This window comes from Manis javanica, chromosome 15 (assembly GCF_040802235.1).
Source record: "Manis javanica isolate MJ-LG chromosome 15, MJ_LKY, whole genome shotgun sequence".
In the NCBI taxonomy this organism is placed as follows: domain Eukaryota; kingdom Metazoa; phylum Chordata; class Mammalia; order Pholidota; family Manidae; genus Manis; species Manis javanica.
This window is the reverse complement of record NC_133170.1, coordinates 22,546,980-22,565,477: the sequence shown is the minus strand read 5'-3', so window position 1 is coordinate 22,565,477 and position 18,498 is coordinate 22,546,980. Positions and strand designations below refer to the sequence as shown.

Below are 18,498 nucleotides of genomic sequence, written 5' to 3'. Positions count from 1 at the left end.
AAATGCATGTGTTTATTTCTGGCCTCTCTATTCTGTTCTGTTGATCTATGGGTCTGTTCTTGTGCCATTACCACCCTGTTTTGATAATTTGCGCTTTGTAGTATAGCTTGAAGTTAGGGACTTGGATCATAGAGTGTCTCGGGGAGTTTAGGTGATACTCTTTTCCTTTGAGACAAACGAGCTTTTTCCTGACAAACGAGTGAGGAGAAAAGCAAACATTTTGGCTGATCTTGAACTAATGCCATGCACCATTTGTGAAAAGTCCTCTATACATCAGGTGCTGACTGCATGCTCGGGGCCATCCAACACATTCACACTTAATCCTCGCACAGTTCTCACTAGGGCTACAGTTTCCAAGACTGTGAAGAAACAGTCTCCAGCAGTGAAAGGGCCTTTGAGGGTTGTGGGTAAAATTGAAGGATTTCCAGAATCTCTCACCTAGCTTTAGGGCATCTCCATATCAACAGAAGTTCCTACTGGATGGACAGAAGTAGTTCATCTCCATATCAATAGGTAATTACCTGGGCAACCTAGGGCTTATCTAAACCTAAGATGTTGGGGAGAAGTTTTACTTGTTTCTGCCAGAGCAGGAGAGAGAAATGGCCCTGGACCACAGTTTGTAAGCAATAAACGGGTTTTAAACTTTATTTCTACCTTTGACTGATTTTGGTTTTAGAGGTATTTTGCCCCAGGATTTCCTCTCCTCAGAGTTACAAGTGGCAGTAGTCAACAGGACTGCTGAAGCCAAAATCTGTCCAAATGGGTGCGACTTTTGGGAGGGCTGCCCCGGGAGATGGTGGGGAGATGCCTGGAACCCCCTGAGGATGGTGGGGAGGCCCCAATGGATGCAGCAGCAGAGGATGCAGCTTCACCTGTTACTGTCCCCCCATCTGTGGGGCTTCCAATTTGGGAGCCCCTAGTGGGGAACTGGTCTAGGGTAAAGTACCTCCTAGAGGGGTGGGGCCTTCCTCAGAACTGGGGAAGGGTGGAGACTCCAGAGCTGCAGAATTAGCCCTCTGTGAGTTAGAGGGCTGCTTACATACACTAAGTGGCCATGTAGCAGCTGGCATTATAGGGTCTCTTTTCATCAAGATATTGAAAATATTATTGAGGAGAAAGATGGGATTATCCAGAGGGTTAGTGAGGAGAGAGAGGGACTTAGGCTGGAGAGAGACACCCTTCAGCATCCCTTGGGGGAGCTGAGCAATAAAGATGCCTTTAAGGAAGAGAGACAGTTGCCCCACAGGCTGTCACATATACATGACACAGAGTTAATTTCCTTATCTATAAAGCTGTATTACACATCAGTGGATAAAGATAAAAAGTGTACAGATTGAAAGACATTAATAAGCAGTTTGCACAAAGAAAAGATGGCTTATAAATAAATGAAATAATGTTCAACCTCATGCAAGTTGAAGAGAGGAAAGTTGAAACAGCAGAGGGTACTACTTAGCCCATTAGATAGGAACAGAGTTAAGTATTTGGTAAAAGTGCTTCATTGTTTAGGACAATACTTTGCAAACTATATCACAGTAAAAACTTACATTCTTTTCCTTTCACAGTTACGTATTAAATTTAAAGTCTCTTAAAATAATTAGTACACCTCACCTATGATACCAGAGATGTTCTTGCTTAGCATAAGACTCGGGTTTAAAAAAAATCAGTTTAAAGAAATTAAGTATGAATTGTTCATTACCTATCCTGAGTGGTTAGTGTGTGGCAGACAGAATTCTTTGTGCTTTGTGTGTGTTTACATCCTCACAAAGCTTTACAGGAGGTAATGATATTCCGCTCAAATAATAAGAAAACAAGCAAAAAACCACAGGTGTAATTTGCTCACATCAGAGAGCTGGTTAGTGCTGACACAAGGATTTGAACCCAAGCAGCCTGGCTGCACACCTCACAACCCTCACCTGTTGCAGGTCTGTAATAAGCAGTTTGCACAAAGCAGATAGACAAACTGCTTATGTCTGCAGATGAACTGAAAAGGTAGAGTCCGAATGATTCAACCTCATTTAACACTGCCTTAGGTGCTCGGTGGGATATACACTGACGTGATTCCTAGGAGGGCAATTTGGTACTAGCTAGACAACAACAAGTTTACAAAAAAAATACAAGAAGAGTGATGCTTTTTGGTCTTCACAGTGTACAATGTAGTAGTTATCAATTGTACTTCTTGAAATCTACCCCGTAGTTGTAGTCTAATCTAGGCATATGTAAATGTGCATAAAGAGATCGGCTGTACTATTTTTTATAGTTAGGTAATATATTGACACAGTTCTCTATCTGTTGGTGCCTGACAAATAAACTTTATACTGTGGAATTGCACACACAGCCTTTAGAAAGAATGAGGTAATAGTATTTGATGATAATGAACTTCAGGACTTTTTTACAGGCACTCAATTGATAAACATAATATTTTCTCATTTGAGATTCCCAAAAGGAATAATACATATATGTGCAAGTAAAATATAGAATATATATTTAGAAGGATACAACAGAAAAACCTTTATAGCATTTTCCCCCTCTGGGTAAGGTACCCAGGAGTAAAAATTTAAGAGGAATGGTTTAAACTATATGAATGTATAGCTTTTCACTTAAATACTAAGTAGTTGAAAGATTTTTTAAAACAATAATTAGTGATTTTTATTTTTTGTATCCTTAATCTACAATTACATGGGGAACATTATGTTTACTAGACTCCCCCCTTCACCAAGTCCTCCCAACAAATGCCACTACAGTCACTGTCCATCAGCGTAGTAAGATGCTGTAGAATCACTACTTGTCTTCTCAGTGTTGCACAGCCCTCCCCGTGCCTCCCCCCATATTATACATGCTAATCATAATGCCCCCTTTCATCTCCCCCCACCCATCCCTCCCTTCCCACAGAACCTCCCCAGTCCTTTTCCCTTTGGTGACTGTTAATCCATTCATGGGTTCTGTGATTCTGCTGCTGTTTGTTCCTTCTGTTTTTTAATAAAGAGTGATTTTAACTTCATTCCTTTTAGCCATTGAAATCTCTTCTGTTTGAAAGCCAATTGGTAGAGCTCAGTTAGCATGTCCTCCACATCCTCATCAACCTCTCCTGTGATGTACTTCCAAAGTTATAGACAATCCATCTGAAAGGGAAAGGAATGCCTAGACAGAAGTTTGTCTTCATTTGGCTGGGTCTGCCGCAGAGACTGTGAGAACAGAGGCAGCACAGTGCTGTGTTCTGGTAGCAGTGCAATGGCTTGGCTGCTGGAGCGGAGGCTCTGTCCACCATGTTAATCCTGGTGCTCTGGAGGACGGCGTCCTTTGACATCAGCTCCTGACTCAGTTTCTCAGTTTCTGCTCCAGTCAGTTGCTAGGGTTATACATCTTTACCCCCAAGACTACTTCTCCATGACTTGCTCTCCTTTGGTCTTGAACCAATGTTTTTCATCTGTTCACCTCTGAATGGGGTCCTTTGGCCAATAGTAGAAACCATGGGTTTCCCAAGTGGCCTCCTTGACCTCAAAACTATTCACTAAATCATTTCTCCTGAGTTGCGTAAATGGCTTCTGACATAGTTCCACTTCTAGATGCCATTTCTGAGTTACCCCAAACTACAACAGTCTGCCCAGTCCTTCCCTGCCAGTATTTGAAGCTCACTTATTTTTCATTATATTTCACAATATTTCTATGCTGAGTTTTCCCCACAGATTATACCTTTGATGTAATTTAATGCCGATCTAGTATAAGCTGTTGACTAAAAGATACATTATTTATGTTATCATTTTATTAAACATATTCATGCTTATTTCGGATTGTGAATTCCTAAGAGATGGGTTTGTTGTCATAAGATTTTTTTTGTATGGGTAGAATTTTGAATCATTTCCACAGTGCATATTTTCCTAATACATCCTTTTTGATGACATGGATGGAGTAAATATTGATACTACTCTATTCTTAGTGACCACAGATAAAACAGAACGTTATAACAAGTCATGTCATTCCTGGATTAGATTGCTGGGGTTTCAGTTTATAAAGCAACATGTACTTCCCCGCGACATGTTGTATATTTACAGGAAAAGCTCTTCTTTTTAAGTAGCAGGACCTGAATCATGCAAACTGCACCTTCATTCATATTTCAGATTCTCTGTGCTCCCTCCAAGTCGGCCTCAAGGAAAACCCTCTGTTTACACCAGCATATAGGCCAGTGCTCCTTTCACAAATGTCCTTGGGGAGGAACCTTTGGGTACTACAGCAGACCATACTTTAGAAAAGATCCAAGTGTCAGGACACTAGTTCTGAAGTAACGGTGAGCATGAGAAAAAACAGAAATAATTCAGGAAAAATCAGATTTGATCTGCATTCTGCAATGGAAATATTTTCTAAAATGTGAACTCCATCTCTTATTTTGTATTCCTTAATCTAGTGTTAATTATTAAAATCAAATGGCTTGTCTTTCAGAGCCCTAACATTTTAAAGACATAATGTCATTCTTTTTATAGTAAGGAGAAAAATTACTTGAGCAGTGGAAAGAGAGCCTTAGGGAGCTATTGTGCCACACTCCAGCGAGAGCTTTATTAACCAAACTTCTGAATGAAAAGGAAGAAAAATTCAGATGCAGAAAATATTTGTGTTTATTGTAAGAAGTTTGCAAAGATCACTGAAAAATGTCCCAAGAATTCAATGCAAAATTACTATGGCAGTATTTTTCCCACCTTTCCTTCCCAAAATAATAAAAAGCAAAATGACAAATAAATTTCATTGATAATGGATACTCTTGAATCAGAATAAATTAATGAATTGTCTAATTAAGCACAAACGAAAGGTAGGCTTTTATTTTAAGTAAGTACATAAATGGATCTTATTTATATCCATTTTCTTTTCTTTTCTCAAGTGGATAAGACATCCTGATGTTCTCAGCAAGTAAGTCTTTTTTTCTTTTCTTATTAAGGTATCGTTGAAATACACTCTTATGAAGGTTTCACAAGAAAAACAATCTGGTTACTACGTTCACCCATATGATCGAGTCCCCACCCCATACCCAATTGCAGTCAGAGTCATTCAGCTTAGTAAGATGCCACAGAGTCCCTGCTTGTCTTCTCTGTGCTAAACTGTCTTCCCTGTGACCCCCCACACACTATGTGCACTAATCATAATACCCCCCAATCCCCTTCTCCCTCCCTCCATACCCAATCTCCCCTCCCCTCCCATTTGGTAACCGCTAGTTCCTTTTTGGAGTCTGTGAGTCTGCTGCTATTTTGTTCCTTCAGTTTTGCTTTATTGTTATACTCCACAAATGAGGGAAATCATTTGGTATTTGTCTTTCTCTGCCTGACTTATTTCACTGAGCATATACCCTGTAGCTCCATCCATATTGTTGCAAGTGGTACGATTTGTTTCTTTCTTACAGCTGAATAGTATTCCATTGTATATATGTACCACCTCTTCTTTATCCATTCATCTACTGATGGACACTTAGGTTGCTTCCATAGCTTGACTGTTGTAAATAATGCTGCAATAAACATAGGGGTGTATATGTCTTTTTAAATCTAAGAAGTTGTTTTATTTGGGTAAATTCCTAGGAGTAGAATTCCTGGGTCAAGTGATGGTTCTATTTTTAGTTTTTTGAGGAACCTCCATACTGCTTTCCATAATGGTTTAACAAGTTTACATTCCCACCAGCAATGCAGGAGGGTTCCCTTTTCCCCGCATCCTCCCCAGCATTTGTTGTTCCTAGTCTTTTTGATGTTGGCCATCCTAACTGGTGTGAGGTGATATCTCATTGTGGTTTTAATTTGAGTTTCCCTGACAATTAGCAATGTGGAGCATCTTTTCAAGTGCCTGTTGGCCATATGAATTTCTTCTTTGGAGAAGTGTCTGTTCATATCCTCCACCCATTTGTTAATTGGGTTATTTGCTTTTTCAGTGTTGAGGCATGTGAGTTCTTTATATATTTTGGATGTTAACCCCTTGTCACATATGTCATTTAAAAATATATTCTCCCATCGTGTAGGATGCTTTTTTGTTCGCCTGAGTAGTGTCATTTGCTGTCCAGAAGCTTTTTAGCTTGATGTAGTCCCATTTGTTCATTTTTTATTTTGTTTCCCATGCCCAAGGAGATGTTTTCAGGAAAAAGTTGCTCTTGTTTATATTCAAGAGATTTTGCCTATGTTTTCTTCTAAGAGTTTTATGGTTTCATGACTTACATTCAGGTCTTTGATCCATTTCAAGTTTACTTTCATATATGGGGTTAGACAATAATCCAATTTCATTCTCTTGCATGTAGCTGTCCAGTTTCTGCCAACACTAATTGTTGAATAGGCTGCCATTTCCCTGTTGCATATCTATGACTCCTTTATCATTTATTAATTGACCATATATATATATTCTTGGGTTTATATCTGGGCTCTCTAGTCTGTTCCATTGGTCTGTGGGTCTGTTCTTGTGCTGGTACCAAATTGTCTTGATGACGATGGCTTTGTGGTAGAGCTTGAAGTCAGGGAACATAATCCCCTCTACTGTGTCCTTCCTCCTCAGGATTGCTTTGGCTATTCAGGGTCTTTTGTGGCTCCATATGAATTTTAGAACTATTTGCTCTAGCTTGTTGAAGAATGTTGTTGGTATTTTGGTAGGGATTGCATTGAATCTGTAGATTGCTTTAGGCAGGATGGCCATTTTGACAATATTAATTCCTCCTATCCATGAGCATGGGATGTGTTTCCATTTATTGGTATCTTCTTTAATTTCTCTCATGAGTGTCTTGTAGTTTTCAGGGTATATATAGGTCTTTCACTTCCTTGGTTAGGTTTATTCCTAGGTATTTTATTCTTTTGATGCAATTGTGAATGGAATTGTTTTCCAGATTTCTCTTTCTGCTGGTTCATCTTTAGAGTATAGGAATGCAACAGATTTCTGTGTATTAATTTTATATCCTACAACTTTGCTAAATTCAGATATTAGATCTAGTAGTTTTGGAGTCGGCTCTTTAGGGTTTTTCATGTACAATATCATATCTGCACTCCTTTGGTTCTTAACTTTCACGAGGACATATGTTTTATTGTGTTCTTCTGCAAGAAAATGTAGCCCACTGCTTCTGGTCCCATAGGCTACATGTTGCCCTAATGTATTTATGACTCATATGTGTGGGCTCACTGTGCTTCCTTTTGGGGTTTGCTGAGATGGCAGGATACAGGCTGTGTTAGCAGGGGCTGGTGAGGCTCAATCAGCCTTCTTGACTTCAGAACAGGTTCCTCTAGGAGGATATAAAGCACTGCCAAGTCCTTTGACACTTAAGCTGTTGGTTGTTGTACTCTGGTGAATAATTTTGTTATACAGAAGTATTTAGGTTTAGGGCTAATCACAGTGGGACAGCTAATCCCAGTTTGGATCTTTGCTATCTTGTATCAGTTTACTAAGGGTACTTTTGTTGTGAATTTTTACCTTGGTTATGACTTTTTAGTATTTAACTTTATTTAATTAAAATTCACTTTAACAGTCTTTATGCCACTTTTCTATGAACTTGGGTTAATCGTATGACTGTGGTGGTTGGCATGAAATTTATGAAACCTTGATAACTAAGTCGAACTATTGTTGATGGCTTAATTTTTCTCAGTGCTGTTTCCCATAGGGGGGTGTTAAGCAAGGTGTCGTGAGCTGCCTTAGAAAGCGTATTGGCCACCCACTCCTTTCAATCTTCACGCTAGTTGATTTAGAGTCCTTTCTCACCGGAGGGCAGATACTTGCAAGTATAATTTTGTTAAAAACTAATAGAAAAGCTGGGACCAAATCTATTTGTTTATGGAGCAGGTCTGCTAGTCTAGGCATTTTCTGTGGCTTGCTTTATTGGAAAACTACATGAACCTGAATTTTGTGGGGCATATGGGGGGAACCAGTTTATATTAAGAATCTATATAAAAGTTAAGCCATAGTGATTTGATCTAATAGTCTTATTCACTTTAATCACACCATTCCAGCTAAATTTCATACTTAAGTGCAGCTTGTTATAAAGGCCCTTCCTTACTCATATGTATCTTTATCCCTAAGCATTTTGCCGGTAGGCAGAGAGTAGGCCTGGGAATTGAATCTCAGGGTTTTCGGGCTTGATACTGGTTACTAACAGCATGTTTACTGCTTCCATGTGCTCATCCTTGTTTTGGGGGTTTGACAAGATATTTAATACATGTGGTGTGTATTTGGGGGGCGGGAGGTTTCAAGCTAACTGTATTGGTATTTATTAGATTAACTAAGTTAATGAGCACAGCTATAGCTATTAGAATAAGTATTACAACTGTGTGGTGGATACCACAATTAACAGTACATGTATGTCTACATCTATTCCTATGCTTGCTCATATACATACAACTACGTTTACGTCTATGTCTAGAATATCCATATTTTTTAATAAAGTCTGTATGTCCTGTAGACATTGACGGAATAACACCTGAAGGTTTATATGTACAATTCACAGTTGAATTAAAGTTTAGCTACAAGTTATTTGCTTGAGTTTGGGCCTCAGACAGACAGTGAGTCCAAGCATCCCCCAAACTAAGAAATACCAGAGAAATGACAGCATGGTTTTGTGTGAGCCTCGGTCTATTAGTCACTAATCCACTGAGATATCTTACTTAAGAGGAACAAATGTGTGATTCTGAAAGAGATGGTCCTGAAGTGAGAACTGGGTGTCTGATATAATTCGGTTTAGCTGCCCCACTATCAGTGGGCCCACAGTGAGAAGAGGGACACGATTGTGGAAGGAATTTCATCTGAGTTCAGTGCGATTCCTATTGGATTGTCTGATCTAGTTTCATGTAGAAATAGAAGGAATGTTACTATGCCCAGAATGATAAAGGGAAGGATAAAATGAAGGCCAAGGTTCAGGTGAGGGCAGACTTGTCTTCGGCAGAGCCACCCCAAGGTCGTTCTAGTAGCTCTGTGCCAACATGCGAGACAGCTGAAAGGATGCTGCTAATAGCTGTTGGCCCTCAGAAAGATTTGTGTTCTTGCCGTATGCTGTTGATCAGATGCGACATTTATTCTCAGGAATGCTGTTCCTATTATTGTAAATAATAAGATGCTCCCAATGTTTGAAGTTCTATTATGTGCATAGGATCCATAATCTAAGCCTCGCCCAATGTGCATAAATAAGCAGATGAAAACTACGTTTGCCCCGTAAGCATGCATGTATCGAGCGGTTCACCCATTACTGGATACCCCGGCTGATGTGTGTTACCGACGAGAATGCATTGAGTGTATCTGCTGTATAGGGCATTGCCAGAAAGAGGCCTGGTAAAATTTGTGGAATCAAGCAGATCCCTAAGTGTGAGCCGACGTTTCATCATGCTGAGGTAGTAGATGGGGAGGGTAGGTCAGTGAATGAGTTGTTGATAGTTTGGACTAGGGGTGAAATTTTCAGATGTTGGTCATAAAGTTCTTAGAGTTGAATTACAATGACAGTTTTTTATGCTGTTGTCTGTGGATCAACACGATGTAGGAATCATGAAGGTATACATTGTGTTTATTTCAAGCACGATCTTTGAAATGAGTTTTTCAGATTTTTCTTCAAAACCTTCTCCTGTTTTTTGTAGGCTTGGTTTGATTTTAAGTGGCAGGGTTGTCTACAGGATTGTAATTAATTTAGTGGCCCTTTCTTAGCTTCAATAGTATTTTTTATTTATCTTGCAGGGATGTTGGCTGGTTTTGAATACACGGCAGCCCTAGCTGCTGAGGAGTACCCTGAGGTTTGCATGGCTAATATGGCTCTACGGGGGACACTTGTGTGTGGGTGTTGAAGGAGATTCTATTGGTGTATTTTGTGTTGAAAAATGAGGAAGGAAAGGTTGTGTTTGAGTTTCATGGTCCGGGGCATTGGGTTATTTATTAGATACTAGGGATTCTGGGTTTTCCAGTGAGGAGGCCATGGGGACTGCTGCTTTGTGTAGTTATGGTACTTGGCTTGTGACTGTGACAGGATAGTCCCTGCTGATTTGTGTTGTGGTAATCACGTAGGTTACTTGAGGGAATTCAGTATTATTGGGGCTAGAATAATTGCTATCCAAAGGATAATGTAGTATAGCTAGCTAAGGCCTTTCTGGTTTGATACCAGCTGTGAGACTTTTAGGTGAAAACGTGAATGGACTTTGACGCCTTCTTGTCAAGTCAAGTCTAGTAGTAGGGATGCTGAGTTTTGGCTTCTTGTTAGAGTGGTAAGTGGTCATGCATGGTGTACAATTGTAGAGAAATAGCCCAGTAGCTTAGAAAATTTGAAGAGATGTGAAGGGGGTTGAATTTTAGGCTTTGTGTTAGATCTCAGAGTTTTAACACTGGTATTAATCCTAGGATTGTGGCAGGCAATTAGGGCTGTGAGTTTTAGGAGTGGGCATATTTGCACTGCACCTCTGGGGTCTTTAGGGCCATCCACGGCCTTTGTGCTGATGTCGTGCTTTCCCCAGGCCATTCGTAGCCAGTGATGAGCTGATGGACAAGCAGGGCTCTCCTGCCCAGTGTGCGGCTCCCCTTGCTGGCAGCCCGTGCTGGGCGCTCCCCATAGTACTGGCTGAGACTTTGTCAGATTTGCCCTGAAGTCTGCGTCCCATATTCCACCATCCTCATTCTTCCCTGTTCTCCTTTCAGGTGTCAGGCCTGCGCTGAGTGAGAACGCTTCCGCGCCTGCTCCTGCGCCTTCATTTCTTTCTCCCCCACAGGTGTTTCCCTGGCAAATCACTCACGTGTCTGATTCCATGTTGGCCTCTGCTTCCGAGAGAACCTAAAGGGGTCCCCTAAGAAATCAAGAAAATTCCACTTGGGCTACACTAGACTCCACTGATCTTGTTATCAGGCATAATGGTGACACTCAAACTAGATGAATATTCAAGGCAGGGAAGGAAGAATGACGTTTGTCTCCCAATAATGAATGACCCACTGAAGTGTATAAATTAAACCTTGGGGAATATTAGAGTGTCACTGAGGGTCTGGGTGGGACTGTGAGTGCTGTGTGAGCATGTCTGTGTGGGTCTCTGAGGGTCAGTGAGGGACACAGGGAGGGACCGGGAGGGTCTCTATGAGGGCCCCCCTTAGGGCCTGGGAGGGTCAGTGAGGGTCCCTCTGAGGGTCTGGGAGGGTCTCTGGGAGGGTCATGGGGTTCTGGAGTATCTGAAGTGTGCAGAGTGAGGCAGTGTGAGGGACCCAGGGGGGTTCCGAGGTGCGGGGAGGATAAGTTTGGATGCCTCTGAGGGGCTGAGTGTGTCTGTGAGGGTCTGTGAGATATGGTCTCACATACTCTGTGAGGGTTGTTGAGGGTTGTGAGGATCTGTCATGGTCTCTGTGAGGGTCCCTGTGAGGGTCTGTCTGGGTCCCGGTTAGTGTCCCTCAGGGTCTTTCAGGATGTGTTTGTGGGTATGTGAGTATCTCTATGAGGTTCTGTGAAGGTCTGTGAGAGCCGCTTTGACAGACCCTGTGAGGGTTTCTGAAGGTCTCAGAGTTAACCTGTGAGGTTCTGTGAGGTTTTCTGTGAGGGTCCGTGAGAGGTGCTATGTGGCTCTGTGAGAGTCTGTCTTGGGGCTTGTGTGGGTGCATCAGGACCCACATGAGGCTGTTTGAGGATCTCTTAGTATCACTGTGAGTGTCTTTTTGAGGGTGAGAGTCCATGAGTATCCCTGTGTGTGTTTGTGAGGGTGTTTGTAGGTCCCTGTGAGGGTCTTTCAGGGGCTCTGTGAGGGTCTTTCAGGGTCTCAATGAGGGCCTGTGAGAGTCTCTTTGAGGGTCTTAGAGGTTCGATGAGGGTCTCTCAGTGTCTATAAATGTCCCTGTATGTTTCTGTGACAGTCTGTGGAGGTCCTCATGCGGGTTTGCTGTGTGTCCATGTACATGTCTGTAAGGGTCTGTGAGGGTCAATGTGAGTGTGAGTGAGGGTCTGTGTGAGTCTGTGTTTGGGTCTGTGACGGTTTCTGTGAGGACCTGCGTGAGTCTGTGGGGGTCTGTTAGTGTCACTGTACGGGTTTCTCTGAGGGTCTGTGAGGATCTGTGCTTGTGTTTGTGTGTCTTGAGGGCCTGCAAGCATCCATGTGCGGGTCTGCTTGGTTCTGTGTGGGGCTGTACAGGTCTGTGTTAGTCTGTGAGGGTCTTTGCGTATCTGGGATGGCCTGGGATAGAAGATGTGAGGTTGTGGGAGGGTCCCTGTGAGGGTGATTAGGTCTGTGAAGGCCTCTGTGTGGGACTGTGATGGTCCCATAGAAGGCCTCTGTGAGGGTCTGTCAGGGTCACTGAGAGGGTGTGTGTTGGTGTTTGTGGTTTCTGAGGGTGTGTGGCAGTTCCTTGGATAGTCTGGGTGGGTCTATAAGTGCCTGTGTGTGTCTGTGAGTGTCTGTGAGGGTGCCTGAGGGTATTGAGGGTTCCAGGGTGTGTTTGTGTGGGTCTGTCAAGGTCTCTGATGTTGTGTGAAGGTCTGTGAGGGTCTGTCACTGTCTCTATGTGGGTCCATGAGGGACTGTGAGGGTTGTGAAGGTCTGTAAGAGGGCCTGTGATGTTCTGTGAGGGTCTGTGAGCCTCCCTGTGAGGTTCTGCGAGGGGCACTGTGACGGTGAGTGAGGGTCACTGTGAGGGTCCGTGCTGTTAGGTAAGGGTCCCTGTGGTGTTGTGTGGGGGTCATTGTGAAGGTGTGTGACGGTCTCTGTGAGGGCTGTTCTGAGGTCCGGGACGGTATGGGAGGTTCCCTGTGTGTGTCACAGAGGCTCTTTGTAAGTCACTCTGAGTAGTGTGCCTGTCAGCATCTCCGAAGGTCTGTGGAGGGTCCCTGAGGTTGTGTGAGGCTCTGTGGAGGTGGGGGGGGGGTTCTGTGAAGGTGTGTGGAGCTCAGTCAGAATCTGTGAGGCTGTGTGAGGGTCCCCGTGAGGGTGTGTCAGGTTTGGGGAGGGTACGTTTCCATCCCGCTGAGAGTCTGAGCGTGTGTGTAACGGACTCTGTGAGGGACTTTGAGGTTCCTCGGAAGGGTGCATGAGACTCTCTGAGGATCTCTACTGGTCGCTCTGAGGTTCTGTTAGTGTCAGTTAGGGACTCTGTGAGGGACTGTGGGGCTATTTGAGGCTTCCTCTGTGTGTGTGACAGTCTAAGAGAGTCTGAGAGGTCTTTCCGTGTACATGTGAATGTGTGTTTGTTTCTGTGAGGATCTGTGTGGGTCTGTGACTGTCCCTGTGAATGTCTGTGAGGGCCAATGTATGGGTGGGTCTGTCTTGGTGTCTGTGAAGGGCTTGATGTTCTGTGAGGGTCTCTGAGAGGGTCCCAGTGAGGGTCTCTGAGTTTCTGTGAGGGTCTGTGCGGGTCAGTTGGTGTCACTGTGAGGGTCCCTATGGGTCTGTGATGGTCACGGAGAGGGTCTGTGTTGTTCTTTTGTGGTCTTTCAGGGTTTGTGAAGGTCTCTGAGGGTACCTGTGAGTGCCTTGGGGGTCTCTGTGAGGTTCTGTTTGGGTCTGTGAGGGTCTCTGTGAAGGCCTGTGTGGTTCTGGGAGGGATTATTAGGGTCTGGGAGGGTATGCAAGGATCTGTGATTATTCCTTATAGGTTCTGTGTGTAGGACTGTGAAGGGCACTTTCACGTCATGTGAGGGGCTGGTGGGGTCCCTGTGTGGGTCTGGGAAGGAGGGTCTCTGATGGTCTGGGAGTGTCTGCGAGGGCTAGAAATGGTGTCTGTGGGGGTCTCCATTGTTGACCTTACCACAGTCATGACAGGAGAAGAACACATGGACTTGTCTACCCTGTTTCCTGCTGTTCCTTCAGTCCCATCTGTGGCACTTAACCTGCAAGTGTGTCAGTCCCCTGTACCCCCATTCCCAGAACTCACCTCTAGGGGCCCAGCTGTCTTGAGCCTTGAGGTCCCCTCTGTACCCCTCCCCTGACCTGAGGTGGGGTCTCTCTGCTTGTGATCCCAGTCCCACAGGCCCTGGCTGGGATCTCACAGGGGCCCCTGGAGGAGCCGGGGAGCTGCACGCAGAGGCAGATGCAGCTCCAGGGGACAATGCGGTCCCAGTGTCTGACCCATTTGACTCCTCCACCCCAGCCCACCCGGGGGTGGGGGATCCTGACAGGCACTGGGCAGGGCCATCCATGGTCCCTCCATCAGGGCTCCCGAAGCAGGACTCACCCCCAGGGGCGGCCTTGTAGCTGGCCCACTGTGTGCGCTGCATGTGGCGCAACATTGAAATCGCTCCAGCTTTCCCGTGGGGACTGGTGAGGGTAGAGGGGTGTAGGCTGGAGCAGAGCGCACAGTGGGCCATCCTGGACTGCATCCTCATTCTGGACAGGTCACTTCCAGCCCGTTGTGTGACAGATCCTGTGTGATGACCTCTTCCCCCTCTGAGCCCTGGGCTGGGCAGCGCTGGCAGCCAAGCGAGCGTTGCTGTGGGACCCCAGGCCCATCCCTTACCCTTTAATGTCCCCCTGGGAGCCTTGTTTGGGCCATGTGTGGAAGTAAAGGTCAGAGACACTGAGTCAGTCTCAAGGACCCCAGCCCTGTGCAGGTTTATTCAGTATATTGTGGGAAAGTCAAGCTTCCCTGCCTGTGTGAGCCTGGCCCTCTGTCACAGGTCCCGTGGCAGCTCTAGGGCTCCGTGGGCTGGTGTGGGTGGAGACCCCAGGGAGGGCCACCATGCGGGAGCCATGGGCCCTGAGCAACTCCTCCCCTCTGAGCTTGTGATGGTGGTGGGTCTCCAGGGCTCCTCGGTCCCTGCACTGTTGTGAGGTGCAGTGTGCCATTTTGCCACCATCCTCCCTGAGTGGAATTTTTCAGACTCTTTCTGGAGCCTGAGGGGAACTTCTGCCTCTGTAAACGTCTCCCTCACAGCTGCCCAAGAGCAAGCAGCGGGGCTGGCTGAGCCAGATCCTGGGGTTGGGTGGCGTCTTACAGGTTTTCCTCATCTTGTCAAGTCCAGGTGCTTTTGTTTTGTAATGAGGCTCTCATGGAAACCTAAGGTGCATCGAGGGCAAGGGGTGCAGGTGGGCATGCCACACCACAGGCATCCTCAACCTCCCTTTCCAACTCAGGAAGCCTCGGTGGCTGCGTGGGAAGAGCAGACCCTGACTCCTTCCCTTCCCCCAGCAGGACACAGACAGAAGCCACCACCTCTCCTGAGAGAAAAGCATGTATTTTGGGAAATGATGGAAGTTGCGGTAGGAAGAAACCATCAGCACTAAGGGGATGTGCTGACGTGAGGAAAACCAAGTGTTCTTCCCACTATATGGATATTTTCTTGAAGAAAAGTTGTCCCAGGAAACACAGGAAACCCCGCTCCCGCTGAACAGATGGCACATCTCTCTGAATCATAGGGTGCCTTGGGCAGTGTAGGGTGCAGGCTGAGGCACCTGCCGCCATTGGCCCTTGCTGGCGGTGCCTGTCTGGGCACCCCAGCTCACGGGGTGGGAAGGCTCTGTTGCCGTCCTTGTCTCTGGCCAGCCTGCTCTCGCCAGGACTGCTGTGGCCCTTCAGGGTGGCCTGGAGATTGCAGGCTTTCTCTCTCGTCTCCCTCCCTTGCTCTTCATAGGAGAGAAGCCTGTGGTGCCAGAAGTCTTTGGCACCATGTTCACCTCCTGGAGCCTGGAATTGCCCTTTGTGCCAGTCTAACTCCGAGGGAGGATGTCCATGTTGAAGTTTGATTTTCTCGCCTAGGATCCGTCCCAAAGGGGATGAGGCTGTCGCAATCCCCTGAGCCTCAGCAGCCCCACTGTCCGGAACAGATCTGCTATTTTCTTGTCCCTTGCTCTGGGCAGTGGCTGATGGAGGCCTGCGTTTTTGCTGGGGAAGTTCACTGGAGAAAATCCCCTGTGGAACGTGCTGTCTCTTTTTTGTGAGGTGGCTTTCTGTAGGTGCCTGTTCCTCTTTCTGTCTGAGCTGGCAGGACTTGCTTCTTAAGGATTCTACTGTTTCCTTATTCCTATTTAACATCCCATTGTCTTGGGAGGCCCTCGGTCCTGCTGATCTTTTTTGATGTTCTCCTTGGTCGGACCTCCTACAGTGCTTTTCCTCACCAGCAGGAACAGACATCTTGCTCTGGCTCTGATCTGTCGCCTCCATTCTCCAGGACTCCTTCAGCCCCTAGCTGCTCTGATGTGAGGCCCATCTATTCAACATGATGTCACCTGACACATGCACAGCTGATGTGTCCCCAGTTGATGTGCTCTGCAAGCTGCACAGAGAGCTCTGAGAATCTGAGCCATCTGTGGCAAGAAACGCCCAGGAGTGCTGGTGGAGCGCGTGAGCGTCGCAGTCCTGAAGAAGCTCACCAGGGCCGGTGTCCGCAGGCTGCTTCCCAGACTCTACCTTCTTGTGGAGCTCAGAGTCACTGTGCTGTGCATCAAGGTGTGGCTCTTCTGGATCCTGAATCACACCCTTTTCACTTGTCAGTGTTGGGATTTTATTTGTCCCTGGAGTCCCTGATCTCCTCAAATCCACATTAGGAATTTGGGAGTTGGCCGGCACACTGGATTTCAAGGTGACTTTTCAAGCAGAGGCCTCCTCAGCCACCACCAACACCCCATCCTCATCAGCACTTGAAGAAGGGGAGTCACCGCTGCCCTCCAACACGGTGATCCTGCAGTGGGGGTATCGTGTGGCCCAGCCTCCACTCTCCCCACCTGACTCACTCCTGGCCGTAGCTGCACCTGGGCTCATCTCCAGGCTGGCTCTGTGGACCCTCACGGCCATCTCGCTGTGCCACATTCTGCCCAGAGACATGTACGTGGAGGTCTGAGCAGGCGGCCTGCTCGCCTGTGTGGTCAGAGGAGCCTCTGAGGACGCGTGGCCATCACCAGGTGGGGTCTCTCCCAGGGTCTTCTCAATTTCCTCATACGTAGGTGAGGGGGCAGCGAGGGGACTCACTGGGCTGGGAATCGCCTCTTTCTTTACTGCCTCCTCTCCCAGGGGGCACTGAGGTTTTTCCAAGAGCTGGAAAAAAGTATTTAGCTGGGCCCCAGCTACACAGGTAGCTGAGTATGTACAGAGCTTTTCCTCACCAGCAGGGACAGACATCTTGCTCTGGCTCTGATCTTGCTCCTCTGGACTCCAGGACCCTTTCAGCCCCTGGCTGCTCTGATGTGAGGCCCATCTACTCAATGTGATGTCACCTGACACATGCACAGCTGATGTGTCCCCAGTTGATGTGCTCTGCGATCTGCACAGATACCTCTGAGAATCCGAACCGTCTGCTTCAAGAAACGCCCGGGAGTGCTGACGGAGCGCGTGAGCATCGCAGTCCTGAAGAAGCTCACCAGGGCCGCTGTCTGCTGGCTGCTTCCCAGACTCTACCTTCTCGCGGAGCTCAGAGTCACTGTGCTGTGCATCAAGGCGTGGCTCTTCCGGATTCTGAATCACACCCTTTACACTTGACGATGGTGGGATTTTATTTGTCCCTGGATTCCCTGATCTCCTCAGATCCACATTAGGAATTTGGGAGTTGGCCGGCACATTGGATTTCAAGGTGACTTTCCGAGCAGAGGCCTCCTCAGCCACCACCGACCCCCCGTCCTCATCAGCACTTGGAGAAGGCGACCCAGTGCTGCCCTCCAACACTGTGATCCTGCAGTGGGGGCCTCCTGAGGCCCAGCCTCCGTTCTCCCCACCTGACTCACTCCTGGCTATAGCTGCACCTGAGCTCATCTCCAGGCTGGCACTGTGGGTCCTCATGGCCATCTCGCTGTGCCACATTCTGCCCACAGAGATGCACGTGGAGGTCTGAGCAGGCGGCCTGCTCGCCTGTGTGGTCAGATGAGCCTCTGAGGATGCGTGGCCATTATCAGGTAGGGTCTCTCCCAGGGTCTTCTCTATTTCCTCATACATAGTTGAGGGGGCAGGGAGGGGACTCACTGGGCTGAAGACTTGAGCTTTCTTAACCATAGGAGGTAAGGTCTTCTGCTCACTTTCTCGCTGCTTCTCCACAGAATGATATTCCAGATTGTGCTGGGATGGCGCCACAGGCTGAGGCAGGACCTCAGATGGGGCCACAGGCTGATACAGGGGCTGGGATGGGGCCACAGGCTGAGGCAGGGGTTGGGTTGGTGAAATGTGTGGCCCTACTGTAGCCTGAAATTGGAATGGGAAGGCAGGAGAGTGTCCATTGAAAGAGACAGAGTGAATCTTTTGCTGGGAACCAGATTCCCTGGCATTAGCCTCCAGCGACTTGCTGTGTAGAAAGGGGACACCCCAGTAGAACTGTTCGCATTTCTGCTGTAAATTGTCCTCTAAATCCTTAGTAGCTGGGGGCTTTCCAGGACTGGCCAGCTGCTCTGGCTTGCCTTTTGTGCTCTCACCCAGGGACTTCACAGTTCCCATAGAATTCAGGCGGTGGTCTGACCCATCTCCCTTTTTGTTCTCCCTCCACATCTTCTGCTCTGTTCTGGTGATTAGTGTCTCTTGCATCTTCCGGGTGTCAGGGTTGATAAATGAGGAGCTACAAGCCTCTACCTTTTTGTCTGTTGGGTGTCCCCAGAATGAGACCTCTGGTGGGTGTTGGGGCAGGTGTTCTTGCTGCGACTTGCATCGTGAGGA

The 18,498-nt window shown here is 46.7% G+C and overlaps 1 pseudogene; it reads right to left on the bottom strand.

Annotated features, from left to right (window-relative positions):
• Positions 1 to 8,468: 8,468 nt before the first annotated feature.
• Positions 8,469 to 14,236, bottom strand: LOC140846374 (cytochrome b-like; annotated as a pseudogene).
• Between the last annotated feature and the right edge of the window lie 4,262 nt (positions 14,237 to 18,498).